The following is a 17,122-nucleotide window of genomic DNA, read 5'->3' on the forward strand; positions in this document are numbered from 1 at the left end:
GCCAGACATCCTGGAATGTGAAGTCAAGTGGGCCTGAGGAAGCATCACTATGAACAAAGCTAGTGGAGGTGATGATATTCCAGCTGAACTATTTCTAATCCTAAAAAATATGCTCTGAGAGTGCTGCACTCAATATGCCACCAAATGTGGAAAACTCTGCAGTGGCCACAGGACTGTAGAAAGGCAGTTTTCATTCCAGTCCCAAAGAAAGGCAATGCCAAAGATGTTTAAACTACTGCGCAATTGCACTCATCTCACACACTATCAAAATAATGCTCAAAATTCTCTAAGCGGGCTTCAACAGTATGCGAACTGAGAACTTTCAGATGTTCAAGCTGGATTTAGAAAAGGCAGAGAAACCAGACATCAAATTACCAACATACATTAGATCATAGAAAAAGCAAGAGAATTCCGAAACAAACAAACAAACAAACAAACAAAACCCCACATCTCTTTCTGCTTTATTGACTACATGAAAGCCTTAGACTGTGCGGTCATAGCAAACTGGAAAATTCTTCAGTTCATTTCAGTCACTCAGTCATGTCCGACTCTTTGTGACCTCATAGACAGAAGCACTCCAGCTTCCCTGTCTATCATCAACTCCCAGAGCTTGCTCAAACTCATGTCCATCAAGTCATTAATGCCATCCAACCATCTCATCCTCTGTCATCCCCTTCCCCTCCCATCTGCAATCTCTCCCAGAATCAGGGTCTTTTCCAATGAGTCAGTTCTTTGCATCAGGTGGGCAAAGTAATTTCAGCCTTAGAATCAGTTCTTCCAATGAATATTCAGGACTGATTTCCTCTAGGATGGACTGGTTGGATCTCCTTGCAGTCCAAGGAACTCCCAAGTCTTTTCCAACATAACAGTTCAAATGCATCAACTCTTTAGCACTCAGCTTTCTTTATAGTCCAACTATCCCATCCATACATGACTACTGGAAAAACCATTGCCTTGACTAGATGGACCTTTGTTGATAAAGTAATGTCTTTGCTTCAATGAGCAAGCATCTTTTAATTTCATGATTCCAGTCACCATTTGCAGTGATTATGGAGCCCCCAAAATAAAGTTACTGTTTCCACTATTTCCCCATCTAATTGCCATGAAGTGATGGGACTGGATGCCATGATCTTAGTTTTTTGAATGTTGAGTTTTAAGGCAATTTTTTCACTTTCTTATTTCACTTTCATCCAGATGCTCTTTAGTTCTTCTTCGCTTTCTGCCATAAGAGTGGTGTCATAATTTTCCACAGTTTACTGTGATCCACACAGTCAAAGTCTTTGATGTACTCAATAAAGCAGAAGTAGATGTTTTCTTGGAACTCTCTTGCTTTTGTGATGATGCAGTGGATATTGGCATTTTGGTCTCTGGTTCCTCTGCCTTTTTAAAATCCAGATTGAACATCTGGAAGTTCACGGTTCACAAACTGTTGAAGCCTGGCTTGAAGAATTTAAAGCATTACTGTGCTAGTGTGTGAGGTGAGTGCAATTGTACAGTAGTTTGAGCATTCTTTTGACATTGCCTTTCTTTGGGATTGGAATGCCAAACATTCTTTGTCATTGCCTTTCTTTGGGATTGTATTGGAAAATTCTTAAAGAGATGGGAATACCAGACTATCTTACCTGCCTCCTGAGAAATCTATATGCAGGTCAAGAAGCAACAGTTAGAACAGGACATAGAACAACGGACTGGTTCCAAATTTGGAAAGGAGTATGTCAACGCTGTATATTGTCACTCTGCTTATTTAACTTATATGCAGAGTACATCATGCAAAATGCCGGGCTGGATGAAGCACGAGCTGGAATCAAGAATTCCGGGAAAAATACCAGTAACTTAAGATGTGCCAATGACACCACCCTATGTCAGAAAGCACTGGGATGGTAGCTGTGGTATAAAATAAATATTTCAGGTTAAATGTTAATTGTGAGGACCCCATAAGAAAACCACAGGTATAAGTCAACAAGATAGTTGTATGCATGAGTCTTTGTTGTTGTTGTTTAGCCACCACGTCATGTCGTAACCCCATAGACTGCAGCATGCCAGGCTTCCCTGTCCCTCACCACCTCCTGGAGTTTGCCCAAGTTCATGTCCCTTGAATCTGTGATTCCATCCAACCATCTCATCCTCTGTCACCCTCTTCTGTTTCTGCCTTCAATCTTTCCCAGCATCATGGTCTTTTCTAATGAGTCTGCTGTTCACATACGGTGGCCAAAATATTGGAGCTTCAGCTTCAACATCAGTTCTAAGAAAGAGTATTCGGGGGTGCTTTCCTTTAGGATTAACTGGTTTGATCTCCTTGCTTTCCAAGGGATTTTCAAGAGTCTTTTCCAGAATCACAGTTCAAAAGCATCAGTTGTTCAGTGTTCTGCCTTCTTTGGCTTCCCTGATAGTACAGTTGGTAAAGAATTCACCTGCAGTGCAGGAGACCCCTGTTTGATTCCTGGGTCAAGAAGATTCACTGGAGAAGGGATAGAGTACCCACTCCAGTATTTTTGTCCTTCCTTTGTGGCTCAGCTGTTAAAAAATCTTCCTGTACTGAGGGAAACCTGGGTTTGGTCCCTGGGTTGGGAAGATCACCTGGAGAAGGGAAAGGCTATCCACTCTAGTATTCTGGCCTGGAGAATTCCATGGACTATTATATAGTACACAGGGTCGCAAAGAGTCAGACACACCTGAGTGACTTTCACTTCACTGCCTTCTTTATTTTCCAGCTGTCACATCTGTACATGACTATTGTAAAGACCATAGATTTGACTCTATGGATCTTTGTCAGCAAAGTGATGTCTCTGCTTTTAAACACAGTGTCTAGGATTGTCATAGTTTTCCTGCCAAGAAGCAGTCTTCTAATTTCCTGGCTGCAAGTCACCATCCACATTGATTTTAGAGCCCAAGAAGAAGAAATTGGTCACTGCTTCCACCTTTTCCCCTTCTATTTGCCATGAAGTGATGGGACCAGATGACATCATCTTAGTTTTTTGTTTTTGTTTTTGTTTTTTTTTAATATTGAGTTTTAAGCCAGCTTTTTCACTCTTCTCCTTCACCTTCATAAAGAGGCTCTTTAGTTCCTCTTTGCTTTCTGCCATTAGAGTGGTATCATCTGCATGTCGGAGGTTGTTGATATTTCTCCCTGCAATCTTGATTCCAGCTTCTGCTTCATCCAGCCTGGCATTTTTGCATGATGTGCTCTGCATATAAGATATCTAAACAAAGTGACAATAAACAGCCTTGTCATACTCCTTTCTCAGTCCTGAGCCAGTCAGTTGTTCCATACAGGGTTCTAACTGTTGCTTCTTTAATGGCATACCAGTTTCTCAGGAAAAGAGGTAAGATTATCTGATATTCCCATCTCTTTAAGAGTTTTCCACAGTTTGTTATGATCCACACGGTCAAAGGCTCTAGTGTAGTCAATGAAACAGAGGTAGATGTTTTTCTGGAATTCCCTTGCTTTGTATGATCCAGCAAATGTTAGCAATTTGCTCTCTAGTTTCTCTGCTTTTTCTAAACCCAGCTTTTTGAACATAACCTTAGTAGCCTTGGAGATGAATACAATTGTCCAGTGATTTGGACATTCTTTAGTACTGCCCTTCTTGGGAATTGGGATGAAGATTGAACTTTTCCACTCCTGTGGCCACTGCTGGGTTTTCCAATTTGCTAACGTATTGAGTGCAGTGCTTTAATAGCATCATCTTTTAAGATTTTAAATAGCTCAGCTGGAGTTCCATAACCTCCACTAGCTTTATTGGCAGCAGAGCTTCCTCACACCCACTTGACTTCACACTCCAGAATGTCTGGCTCTGAGTGAGAGATCACCATTGTGGTTATCTGGGTCATTGAGATCCTTTTTGTACAGTCCTTCCGTGTATCCTTTCCATCTCATCTTGATCTCTTCTGCTTCTGTTAGGTCTTTACTGTTTCTGTCCTTTATTGTGCCCATCTTTGCATGAAATATTCCTTTGATTTTTCCAGTTTCCTTAAAGATATTACTAATCTTACCCTTTCTTTAGTTTTTCTCTGTTTCTTTGCATAGTTCATTGAAGAAGGCATTGTCTCTCCTTGCTATTCTGTGGAACTCTGCATTTAGTGAGTACACCTTTCCCTTTCTCCCTTGCTTTTTGCTTCTCTTCTTTCCTCCGCTCTTTGTAAAGACAACTAGTTTGTCTTTGTCAGACAACCGCTTTGTCTTCTTGCATTTCTTTCTCTTTGGGATGGTGTTGTTCACTGCCTCCTCTACAATATGATGGACCTCTGTCCTTAGTTCTTCAGGCACTCTGTTTACTAGATCTAGTCTCTTGATTCTATTTGTCATCTCCACTGTATATTTATGGGGGATTTCATTTAAGTCATATCTGACTGGCCTAGTGGTTTTCCCTGCCTTCTTTAGTTTAAGCCTGATTTTTGCTGTGATGATGATCTGACCCACAGCCAGCTCCAGGTCTTGTTTCTGCTGACTGGATATAGTTTCTCCATCTTTGTCTACAAAGAATGTAATCAATCTGATTTTGGTATGACCATTTGGTGAAATCCATGTGTAAAGTTCTCTCTTGTATTGTTGAAAAAGGATGTTTGCTATGACCAGCATGTTCTCGTGGCAGAATTCTGTTAGCTTTCACCCTGTTTCATTTTGTACTTTGAGGCCAAACTTGCCTGTTACTCCAGGAATCTCTTGACTTCCTACTTTTGGCTTCCAGTCCCCTATGATGAATAAGACATGTTTTTTTTGCTATTAATTCTAGGAGATCTTCTAGGTCTTCATAGAACTTATAAACTTCAGCTTCTTCTACATCTATGGTTGGAGCATAGAGCTGCATTACTGTGATATTGAATGGGTTGCTCTGGAAATGAACTGAAATCATTTTGTCATTTTCAAGGTTACATGCAAGTACTGCATTTCAGACTCTTTTGTTAATTATGAGGGCTACTCCATTTCTTCTAAGGGATTCTTGCCCGCAGTAGTAGATATAATAGTCATCTGAGTTAAATTCATCTATTCCCATCTATTTTAGTTCACTGATTCCTAATATGTCAATGTTTATTTACTCTTGTCATCTCCTGCTTAACCACATCCAATTTACCTTAATTTATGATCCTAACATTCTAAGTTCCTATGGAAAACTCTTCTTTTCAGCATTGGATTTTACTTTCATCACTAAGCACATCCAAAACTGAGGGTCATTTCTGCTTTGGCCTGCCATTTCATTCTTTCTGGAACTATTAGTTGTTGTTCTCTGCTCTTTCCCAGCAGCATATTGGATGCCTTCCAACCTGGGGGACTCATCTTTTAGTGTCATATCTTTTAGCCTTTTTATACAGTTCATGGGGTTCTCATGGTTAGTATACTGGAGTGGTTTGCCATTCCCTTCTCCAATGGATCATGTTTTGTCAGAGCTCCCTGCTATGACTCATCCATCTTTACTTAGAGGCAAATCTGAGTTGATGATACACATCTGGAATTTATCATCATGTAGATGGGATTTAAAGCCAAAGAACAGAGTAAGTAATCTAATAGAAGAGTGAATATAGGCAGATGAAGAAGGCCTGGAATTGTACTGACGAGAGGTTGCATATCTGAGAATCTAAGAAGAGAAAAACCGGGGAATGTGGTGTCAAAGAATCGGAAGAGGATGCTTCAAAAAGGAGGAAATGGGCAACTCTGTTCAATGCTACTGATAGTCTGATATAATGAAAGCTGAAATGTGACCACTTAATTTAGCAATATGAAGGTCACTAGTGACACTGTTAAAAGCAATTTCAGGGCTATGTGTCAGGAGGCGTATTAGATGTTCATATTTAATAGATGCTTAGCTAAAATTTTAATGGCTTCATGTTAATCTTCTGTTGAGATAGCAGAGTATCCTCAGCCACCCATATTGCTGAAAAGCCATTGTCCCTTAAGACAAACTTGTTTTAATGGCTCAGAGGCCCTTCTTCCAGATACTCAAGCTGAATTTAGAAAAGGCACAGCAACCAGAGATCAAATTGCCAACATCTGTTGGATCATCGAAAGCAAGAGAGTCCCAGAAAAATATTTACTTCTGCTTTATGGACTATGTCAAAGCCTTTGACTGCAGATCACAACAAACTGTGGAAAATTCTTCAAGAGATGGGCATACCAGACCACCTTACCTACCTCCTGAGAAATCTGTATGCAGGTCAAGAAGCAACAGTTAGAACCAGACATTGAGCAACAGACTGGTTCCAAATCTGGAAAGGAGTATGTCAAGGCTGTCTATTGTCACCTTATTTATTTAACTTATGTGCATAAACTTATATAAGTTTAACTTATATAACTTAACTTTCATCATGTGAAATTCTGGGCTGGATGAAGCACAAGCTGGGATCAAGATTGCTAGGAGAAATATCGATAACCTCAGAAATGCAGATGATACCACCCTTATATCAGTAAATGAAAAGATGCTGAAGAGCCTCTTGATGAATGTGAAAGAGGAGAGTAAAAAAAGTTGGCTTAAAAGTCAACATTCAAAAAACCTAAGATAATGGCATCAGGTCCCATCACTTCATGGCAAATAGATGGGGAAACAATGGAAACAGTGACAGACTTTATTTTCTTGAGCTCCAAAGTCACTGCAGAAGGTGACTGCAGCCATTAAATTAAAAGATGATTTCTCTGTGGAAGAAAAGCTATGACCTACTTAAACAGGATATTAAAAAGCAGAAGCAGAGGCTTGACTTTGGCAACAAAAGTCTGTCTAGTTCAAGCTATGGTTTTTCCAGTGGTCATGTATGGATGTGAGAGTTGGACCACAAAGAAAGCTGAGCACTGAAGAATTAATAATTTTGAACCATGGTATTGAAGAAGACACGAGAGTCCCTTGGACTGCAAGCAGATGAAACCAGTCAATCCTAAAGGAAACCAGTCCTGGATATTCATTGGAAGGACTGATGCTGAAATTGAAGCTCCAATACTTTGGCCACCTGATGCGAAGAACTGTCTCATTGGAAAAGACTCTGATGCTAGGAAAGATTGAAGGCAGGAGGAGAAGGGGATGACAGAGAAGGAGATGGTTGGATGGCATTACCAACTCGATGGACATAAGTTTGAGCAAGCTCTGGGAGTTGGTGAGGGACAGAGTAGCCTGGTGTGCTGTGGTCCATGGGTCAGAAAGAGTCAGACACAACTGAGCAACTGAACTGAATTGAGCTGAGGCCCAAATTGCTGGCTTACATGCAACTCAGTAAACCTTACCGTGAGAATTCCACTCTATCGTCTTCCTTCTGAGTGAGGGTTTGTGTTAAAATCCACAAGAAGGATTCGAGTGCTGAGGAATATGGGTACTGGCTGAGTTTCTCTTTGAGAGTGTTATACATTTGCTCATTTGATACATTTTTCTTTGGTCTGAGGACCATCTTGCCTCCTGGCAGGACAAAGGCTGGGAGAGCCCTGATTCTGTCTGATTCAGATTTTTACTTCTTGACCTCTGCACTGCTTTTGTTGGGTGCGTGGGTTCTCCTGGGTTATTTGGTACATGTCCTTATTCCCATTTCTTTAAAATTAACGACCAAGGTAGGCTTATTTTTGAATCTTCCCAGGGCCTAATATATTCTATGCTGAAATAGAGAAGAGTCCTAGAAAGAATGAAAGTAGATTTTGTAACCAAAGTGGATTAGGTTGGGACACTATACATCAATTTTCTCATCTTTAAACAAGAATACTAATACCTACCTTATGGAGTTATGATAAAGATTTATTTATTTATTTATTTATTTATTTAGTTTTTTATTTTTTAAATTTTAAAATCTTTAATTCTTACATGCATTCCCAAACATGAACCCCCCTCCCACCTCCCTCCCCATAACATCTTTCTGGGTCATCCCCATGCACCAGCCCCAAGCATGCTGCATCCTGCGTCAGACATAGACTGGCGATTCAATTCACATGATAGTATACATGTTAGAATGTCATTCTCCCAAATCATCCCACCCTCTCCCTCTCCCTCTGAGTCCAAAAGTCCGTTATACACATCTGTGTCTCTTTCCCTGTCTTGCATACAGGGTCGTCATTGCCATCTTCCTAAATTCCATATATATGTGTTAGTATACTGTATTGGTGTTTTTCTTCCTGGCTTACTTCACTCTGTATAATCGGCTCCAGTTTCATCCATCTCATCAGAACTGATTCAAATGAATTCTTTTTAACAGCTGAGTAATACTCCATTGTGTTTATGTACCACAGCTTTCTTATCCATTCATCTGCTGATGGACATCTAGGTTGTTTCCATGTCCTGGCTATTATAAACAGTGCTGCGATGAACATTGGGGTACATGTGTCTCTTTCAATTCTGGTTTCCTCGGTGTGTATGCCCAGAAGTGGGATTGCTGGGTCATAAGGGAGTTCTATTTGCAATTTTTTAAGGAATCTCCACACTGTTCTCCATAGTGGCTGTACTAGTTTGCATTCCCATCAACAGTGTAGGAGGGTTCCCTTTTCTCCACACCCTCTCCAGCATTTATTGCTTGCAGATTTTTGGATCGCAGCCATTCTGACTGGTGTGAAGTGGTACCTCATTGTGGTTTTGATTTGCATTTCTCTAATAATGAGTGATGTTGAGCATCTTTTCATGTGTTTGTTAGCCATCCGTATGTCTTCTTTGGAGAAATGTCTATTTAGTTCTTTGGCCCATTTTTTGATTGGGTCGTTTATTTTTCTGGAGTTGAGCTGCAGAAGTTGCTTGTATATTTTTGAGATTAGTTGTTTGTCAGTTGCTTCATTTGCTATTATTTCCTCCCATTCAGAAGGCTGTCTTTTCACCTTGCTTATAGTTTCCTTTGTTGTGCAGAAGCTTTTAATTTTAATTAGATCCCATTTGTTTATTTTTGCTTTTATTTCCAGAATTCTGGGAGGTGGATCATAGAGGATCCTGCTGTGATTTATGTCTGAGAGTGTTTTGCCTATGTTCTCCTCTAGGAGTTTTATAGTTTCTGATCTTACATTTAGATCTTTAATCCATTTTGAGTTTATTTTTGTGTGCGGTGTTAGAAAGTGATCTAGTTTCATTCTTTTACAAGTGGTTGACCAGTTTTCCCAGCACCACTTGTTAAAGAGATTGTCTTTACTCCATTGTATATTCTTGCCTCCTTTGTCAAAGATAAGGTGTCCATATGTGTGTGGATTTATCTCTGGGCTTTCTATTTTGTTCCATTGATCTATATGTCTGTCTTTGTGCCAGTACCATACTGTCTTGATGACTGTGGCTTTGTAGTAGAGCCTGAAGTCAGGCAAGTTGATTCCTCCAGTTCCATTCTTCTTTCTCAAGATTGCTTTGGCTATTCGAGGTTTTTTGTATTTCCATACAAATCTTGAAATTATTTGTTCTAGTTCTGTGAAAAATGTGGCTGGTAGCTTGATAGGGATTGCATTGAATTTGTAAATTGCTTTGGGTAGTATACTCATTTTCACTATATTGATTCTTCCAATCCATGAACATGGTATATTTCTCCATCTATTAGTGTCCTCTTTGACTTCTTTCATCAGTGTTTTATAGTTTTCTATATATAGGTCTTTAGTTTCTTTAGGTAGATATATTCCTAAGTATTTTATTCTTTTCGTTGCAATGGTGAATGGAATTGTTTCCTTAATTTCTTTTTCTACTTTCTCATTATTCGTGTATAGGAATGCAAGGGATTTCTGTGTGTTGATTTTATATCCTGCAACTTTACTATATTCACTGATTAGCTCTAGTAATTTTCTGGTGGAGTCTTTAGGGTTTTCCATGTAGAGGATCATGTCATCTGCAAACAGTGAGAGTTTTACTTCTTCTTTTCCAATTTGGATTCCTTTTATTTCTTTGTCTGCTCTGATTGCTGTGGCCAAAAATTCCAGAACTATGTTGAATAGTAGCGGTGAAAGTGGGCACCCTTGTCTTGTTCCTGACTTTAGGGGAAATGCTTTCAATTTTTCACCATTGAGGATAATGTTTGCTGTGGGTTTGTCATAGATAGCTTTTATTATGTTGAGATATGTTCCTTCTATTCCTGCTTTCTGGAGAGTTTTTATCATAAATGGATGTTGAATTTTGTTAAAGGCCTTCTCTGCATCTATTGAGATAATCATATGGTTTTTATTTTTCAATTTGTTAATGTGGTGAATTACATTGATTGATTTGCGGATATTGAAGAATCCTTGCATCCCTGGGATAAAGCCCACTTGGTCATGGTGTATGATCTTTTTAATGTGTTGTTGGATTCTGATTGCTAGAATTTTGTTGAGGATTTTTGCGTCTATGTTCATCAGAGATATTGGCCTGTAGTTTTCTTTTTTTGTGACATCTTTGTCAGGTTTTGGTATTAGGGTGATGGTGGCCTCATAGAATGAGTTTGGAAGTTTACCTTCCTCTGCAATTTTCTGGAAGAGTTTGAGTAGGATAGGTGTTAGCTCTTCTCGAAATTTTTGGTAGAATTCAGCTGTGAAGCCATCTGGACCTGGGCTTTTGTTTGCTGGAAGGTTTCTGATTACAGTTTCAATTTCCGTGCTTGTGATGGGTCTGTTAAGATTTTCTATTTCTTCCTGGTTCAGTTTTGGGAAATTGTACTTTCCTAAGAATTTGTCCATTTCTTCCACGTTATCCATTTTATTGGCATACAACTGCTGATAGTAGTCTCTTATGATCCTTTGTATTTCTGTGTTGTCTGTTGTGATCTCTCCATTTTCATTTCTAATTTTATTGATTTGATTTTTCTCTCTTTGCTTCTTGATGAGTCTGGCTAATGGTTTGTCAATTTTATTTATCCTTTCAAAGAACCAGCTTTTGGCTTTGTTGATTTTTGCTATGGTCTCTTTTGTTTCTTTTGCATTTATTTCTGCCCTAATTTTTAAGATTTCTTTCCTTCTACTAACTCTGGGGTTCTCCAACTCTTCCTTTTCTAGTTGCTTTAGTTGTAGAGTTAGGTTATTTATTTGACTTTTTTCTTGTTTCTTGAGGTATGAACTTTCCTCTTAGCACTGCTTTTATAGTTTCCCACAGGTTTGGGGTTGTTGTGTTTTCATTTTCATTAGTTTCTATGCATATTTTGATTTCTTTTTTGATTTCTTCTGTGATTTGTTGGTTATTCAGAAGTGTGTTGTTCAACCTCCATATGTTGGAGTTTTTAATAGTTTTTCTCCTGTAATTGAGATCTAATCTTAATGCATTATGGTCAGAAAAGATGCTTGGAATGATTTCGATTTTTTTGAATTTATCAAGTTTAGATTTATGGCCCAGGATGTGATCTATCCTGGAGAAGGTTCCATGAGCACTTGAAAAAAAGGTGAAATTCGTTGTTTTGGGGTGAAATGTCCTATAGATATCAATTAGGTCTAACTGATCTAATGTATCATTTAAAGTTTGCGTTTCTTTGTTAATTTTCTGTTTAATTGATCTGTCCATACGTGTGAGTGGGGTATTAAAGTCTCCCACTATTATTGTGTTATTGTTGATTTCCCCTTTCATACTTGTTAGCATTTGTCTTACATATTGTGGTGCTCCTATATTGGGTGCATATATATTTATAATTGTTATATCTTCTTCTTGGATTGTTCCTTTGATCATTATGTAGTGGCCTTCTTTGTCTCTTTTCACAGCCTTTGTTTTAAAGTCTATTTTATCGGATATGAATATTGCCACTCCTGCTTTCTTTTGGTCTCTATTCGCGTGGTATATCTTTTTCCAGCCCTTCACTTTCAGTCTGTATGTGTCCCTTGTTTTGAGGTGGGTCTCTTGTAAGCAGCATATAGAGGGGTCTTGTTTTTGTATCCATTCGGCCAGTCTTTGTCTTTTGGTTGGGGCGTTCAACCCATTTACGTTTAAGGTAATTATTGATAAGTATGATCCCGTTGCCATTTACTTTATTGTTTTGGGTTCGGGTTTATACACCCTTTTCGTGTTTCCTGTCTAGAGGATATCCTTTAGAATTTGTTGGAGAGCTGGTTTGGTGGTGCTGAATTCTCTCAGCTTTTGCTTGTCTGTAAAGCTTTTGATTTCTCCTTCGTATTTGAATGAGATCCTTGCTGGGTACAGTAATCTGGGCTGTAGGTTATTGTCTTTCATCACTTTAAGTATGTCTTGCCATTCCCTCCTGGCCTGAAGAGTTTCTATTGACAGATCAGCTGTTATCCTTATGGGAATCCCCTTGTGTGTTATTTGTTGTTTTTCCCTTGCTGCTTTTAATATTCGTTCTTTGTGTTTGATCTTTGTTAATTTGATTAATATGTGTCTTGGGGTGTTTCGCCTTGGGTTTATCCTATTTGGGACTCTCTGTGTTTCTTGGACTTGGGTGATTATTTCCTTCCCCATTTTAGGGAAGTTTTCAACTATTATCTCCTCAAGGATTTTCTCATGATCTTTCTTTCTGTCTTCTTCTTCTGGGACTCCTATAATTCGAATGTTGGAGCATTTCATATTGTCCTGGAGATCTCTGAGATTGTCCTCGTTTCTTTTAATTCGTTTTTCTTGTTTCCTCTCTGATTCATTTATTTCTACCATTCTATCTTCTATTTCACTAGTCCTATCTTCTGCCTCCGTTATTCTACTATTTGTTGCCTCCAGAGTGTTTCTGATCTCATTTATTGTGTTATTCATTATATTTTGACTCTTTTTTATTTCTTCTAGGTCCTTGTTAAACCTTTCTTGCATCTTCTCAATCCTTGTCTCTAGGCTATTTATCTGTGTTTCCATTTTGATTTCAAGATTTTGGATCATTTTCACTATCAATATTCGGAATTCCTTCTCAGGTAGATTCCCTACTTCTTCCTCTTTTGTTTGGTTTGGTGGGCAACTCTCCTGTTCCTTTACCTGCTGAGTATTCCTCTGTCTCTTCATCTTGGTTATATTGCTGCGTTTGGGGTGGCCTTTTTATATTCTGATAATTTGTGGAGTTCTCTTTATTATGGAGCTTCCTCACTTTGGGTGGGGTTCTATCAGTGGCTTGTCAAGGTTTCCTGGTTAGGGAGGCTTGTGTTGGAGTTTTGGTGGGTGGAGCTGGGTTTCTTCTCTCTGGAGTGCAGTGGAGTGACCCGTAATGGGTTATGAGACATCAAAGGTTTTGGGATAATTTTGAGCTGCCTGTATATTGAGGCTCAGGGGAGTGTTCCTGTGTTGCTGGAGAATTTGCGTGGTATGTCTTGTTTTGGAACTTGTTGGCCCTTGGGTGGAGCTTGGTTTCAGTGTAGGTATGAAGGCATTTGATGAGCTCCTATTGCTTAATGTCCCCTGAATTCAAGAGTTCTCTAATGTTTTCAGGCTTTGGGTTTAAGCTTCCTGCTTCTGGTTTTCAGTTTTATTTTCACAGTAGCCTCTAGACTTCTCCATCTATACAGCACCGATGATAAAACATCTAGGTTAAAGATGAAAAGTTTCTCCACATTGAGGGACACTCAGAGAGGTTCACTGAGTTACAAGGAGAAGAGAAGATGGAGGGGGTAGTTAGAGGTAACTGGAATGAGATGCGGTGAGATCAAGAGAGGAGAGAGCAAGCTAGCCAGTAGTCACTTCCTTATGTGCGCTCTATAGTCTGGACCGCTCAGAGGTATTTACAGAGTTATACGGGGAAGAGGAGAGGGAGGAAGTAGACAGAGGTGACCAGGAGGATAAGAGAGAGGAATGAGTAGGAGAGAGACAAATCCTGCCAGTAACCAGTTCCTTAGGTGTTCTCTACTGTCTGGAACACACAGAGATTCACAGAGTTGGATAGAGAAGAGATGGGGGAGAAAAGAGACAGAGGCCACCTGGTGGAGAAAAAGGAGAGGCCAGAGGAGGAGAGAGTGGACAAGCCAGTAATCTCGCTCTCAGGTAAACTTGGGTAGTGAAGTTTGGGTTTTTAAATGTACAAAATTGACAACAAAGATTAAAAATCTGGAGTAGAGGTTGGACTTTCAAAGATACAATATTAAAGAAAAGCAGAAGGAAAAAGGAAGAAAGAAAAAAAAGAATTATTAAAAAACAAACAAACAAACAAAAACAAAACAAAACACCAACAACCATCCAAAGAGTATATATGGTGTTTGCCTTAAAAAAAAAAAAAGTCTTTTTTTTAAAAAAATAGTAATACTAGGTTATAGAAATAAAAATTAGAGGAGAAACAGAAGACTTAACAATTAAAAAAAAGCTTGGAAAAAAAAGAAAAAAAAAGCAAAAGGCAAAAAAAAAAAAGAATGATTTTAAAAATATTAAAAAATTAAAAATATATCTGGCTCTTCTCTGATGTTATGGGCCGTGTGGGCTCACTTCCAAGGTGGTTCCCTCTGTTTAACTTCTTCTGTTTGCTGGTTTTTAGGCTCACTAGTTCAGTCGCGCTGTGGGGAGGGGGGATGCTGTTTTTGAAGACAATGGTCTGCTTTTCTGGTTGCCTGATGTCCTCTGCCAGCCTACAGAAGTTGTTTTGTGGAGTTTGCTCGGCGTTGAAATGTTCTTTTGAGGAATTTGTGAGGGAGAACGTGATCTTCCCGTCCTATTCCTCCGCCATCTTTCCCTCCGACCTATGATAAAGATTTAAAGTAATGTGTGACAAGTGCTTAGAACAAAGTAAGTGAAAGTGAAAGTGTTAGTCTCTCAATTGTGCCTGATTCTTTGTGACCCAATGGACCATAGTCTGTCAATGGGAATTCCAGGCAAGAAAACTGCAAGAGGCTGCTGTGGGGAGAGAGCAAATTAGCCAAGAAGGCTGTTCAGGCTCACTCACCTCACATTTTGTAAATACTGTGTTACAGCTGAGGTCATTTGTAGCACTGCACATATGCAACAGGAGGTACTTGTTTGGTCACAGGCTACTTTGGGCTGTAATATATGCACACTGATATATGAGCTCTACCTAAAAAGCAGCGGGCATTACTGCTGCCTCATGGCTGTGTCTGCTGAGTCAGCCACGAGAAGAGAGAATATAGTGTGTCTACTGCTACAGCTGCTGCTTCAGCCAGGAGTGAATGCTGTTATGGCCTCTGTGCCAGCCAGGAGAGAGGTTTGTGTTGTGTTAGGTTGTGCTGTGGCTGCTGCTTTGTCTTCTGTGTCAGCCAGGAGAGAATAAATGTGTCTGCAGTTCCTACCTCTCCTCGGGTCTTCTTCCAGCCTTTTACTTTGTGCTTTGTCTGCCGTGGGTTCAGCCAACAGTACAGACAGTGTGAACAGCAAGACAATTGGCACTGTGAGTAGCATCAGCAATACAGTTGCCATTCCAGTATCCAGGGCATCTTCCCAAACCAGGGATCAAACCCATGTCTCTTACATCTCTCACACTGGCAGGCAGATTACCGTCTGAGCCACCAGGGAAGAACAAAGTAGAGTACTCAATAAATGGTGACTGTAATTACTATTATTGTTCAGATAAATGTTTAATATTTTTGAAATGTTGAATTAGTTACCTGGGTTATGATTTGGTTAAAGTGTCTGCCTCCAATGTGGGAGACCTGGGTTCGATCCCTGGGTTGGGAAGATCCTCTGGAGAAGGAAATGGCAACCCACTCCAGTATTCTTGCCTGGAGAATCCCCTGGACGGAGAAGCCTGGTAGGCTACAGTCCACGGGGTTGCAAAGAGTCAGACACGACTGAGCGACTTCACCTTTATGATTTTGGTCCAAGATATAAAACATTGCCCAATGCATAAGCTTCTGCAAAATAGTTCTTTTTTGGATAGTTAATAATAGCCATGATGAATCTTCATCATCAATATTTTCTATCATCGTTTTATTATCACAATTTATGTGATAAACTCATGACCTTTACTTTATGATGGATTGATAATTTTCTTGTTGTTTAGTCGCTAAGTTGTGCTGGACTCTTTTGTGATCCTATGACTGTAGCCTACCAGGGTCTTCTATCCATGGGATTTCCCAGACAGTATTCTACTGGAGTGGGTTGCCATTTTCTTCTCCATGGGATTGAGCCTGGGATTCAGTCTTCTCCCTGGGATTTCCGGCCCAGGGACTGAACCTGCATCTTTTGCATTCACAGGCAGATTTTAGTTGTTTTATTATTCCTAATAAAAAGTTTTTCTTTGAACTTTAGTAAGTTAGTTCTCTGATAAGACAGCATGCATAATATTTTCATGTGGTTCTCAAGATGCAAATAAGTGACTCATTGGGAAAGACCCTGATGCTGGAAAAGACTGAAGGCAGAAGGAGAAGCGGATGACAGAGGATGAGATGGTTGGAAGGCATCACTGACTGGATGGATATGAGTTTGAGCAAGCTTCGGGAAATTGGTGATGGACAGGGAAGTCTGGTGTGCTGCAGTCCATGGGGTCACAAAGTTTTGGACATGACTGAGCCACTTAACTGAACTGAAGTGAACTGATAATATTATTCAGAACTAAAGGTTAAGATTCCCTCTTTAGAATTCTTTAGAAGGGGAAGAAGGAAAGCCAAAAACAAAAAAAGAGATATGAGATTTGTATTTTTGATCATCTTTGAAAGCAGTGCAGATGACCTTCCTTCACATTGCAAGGAAAGAGTACTAGATATGGAGTTTTATTTACTGGTTTCCATTTCCCCTGAGATGAAAAACTTTTTTTTTTTAAGCAAAAATAGTACAGTAGCTTAAAAACATGCAAGAAGCATAGGTCTCATTTTGACTCTCTAGATACTTTAAGAATTAAAAGAGAAGAAAACAAGAAAAAAATGACTGAAGTGTGTAATATATTATAAGAAAGTTCTTCCCAGAACATAGCTAAGAAACTATTCTATGTAGAAGACTACTTGATTATGAACTGAATATGAACACATATTCTTACATCTGTACCCTCCAGTTGTAAGAATATGCATTGGTTGGCTTAGTTATGCACTAGGTTAAGAAGAATATTTGTGATAAACTAAAGGTAGAAATAACTTCTTTTGAATGGAAAAAGATTTGGCTTTCAAGTGGGGAAAAAGTGGAGGAAGTATACAGTTGTTATGTGAATTTTCAGAAGCTGCTTTTCTAATAAATTTGTATGAACTCAGGGCTCATTTTCTGAATTCCCTGAGTGTTGAAGAGGGATGATTTGATCTTTAAAATCTTTTCTGAAGGGCTCTATCAAGCATTTGAATATTTATTGTGTTTTCAAGGAAATATATTAATAATAAGTTCTATACTGCCATAAGTAACCATGCAAAGTTTGCTTTTAACCTGTCCTTTTTTTTTTTTTTTTTTTTTTGTCTCAA

General features: G+C 39.2%; 1 protein-coding gene across 3 annotated transcripts in view; it reads left to right on the forward strand.

Moving 5' to 3' along the window:
• The window catches only part of CPNE8 (copine 8), a 267,087-nt gene that overhangs the window by 80,296 nt on the left and 169,669 nt on the right, over positions 1 to 17,122 (forward strand). The gene's annotated exons all lie outside the window — the stretch shown is intronic.

Source organism: Ovis canadensis, chromosome 3 (assembly GCF_042477335.2).
Source record: "Ovis canadensis isolate MfBH-ARS-UI-01 breed Bighorn chromosome 3, ARS-UI_OviCan_v2, whole genome shotgun sequence".
Lineage (NCBI taxonomy): Eukaryota > Metazoa > Chordata > Mammalia > Artiodactyla > Bovidae > Ovis > Ovis canadensis.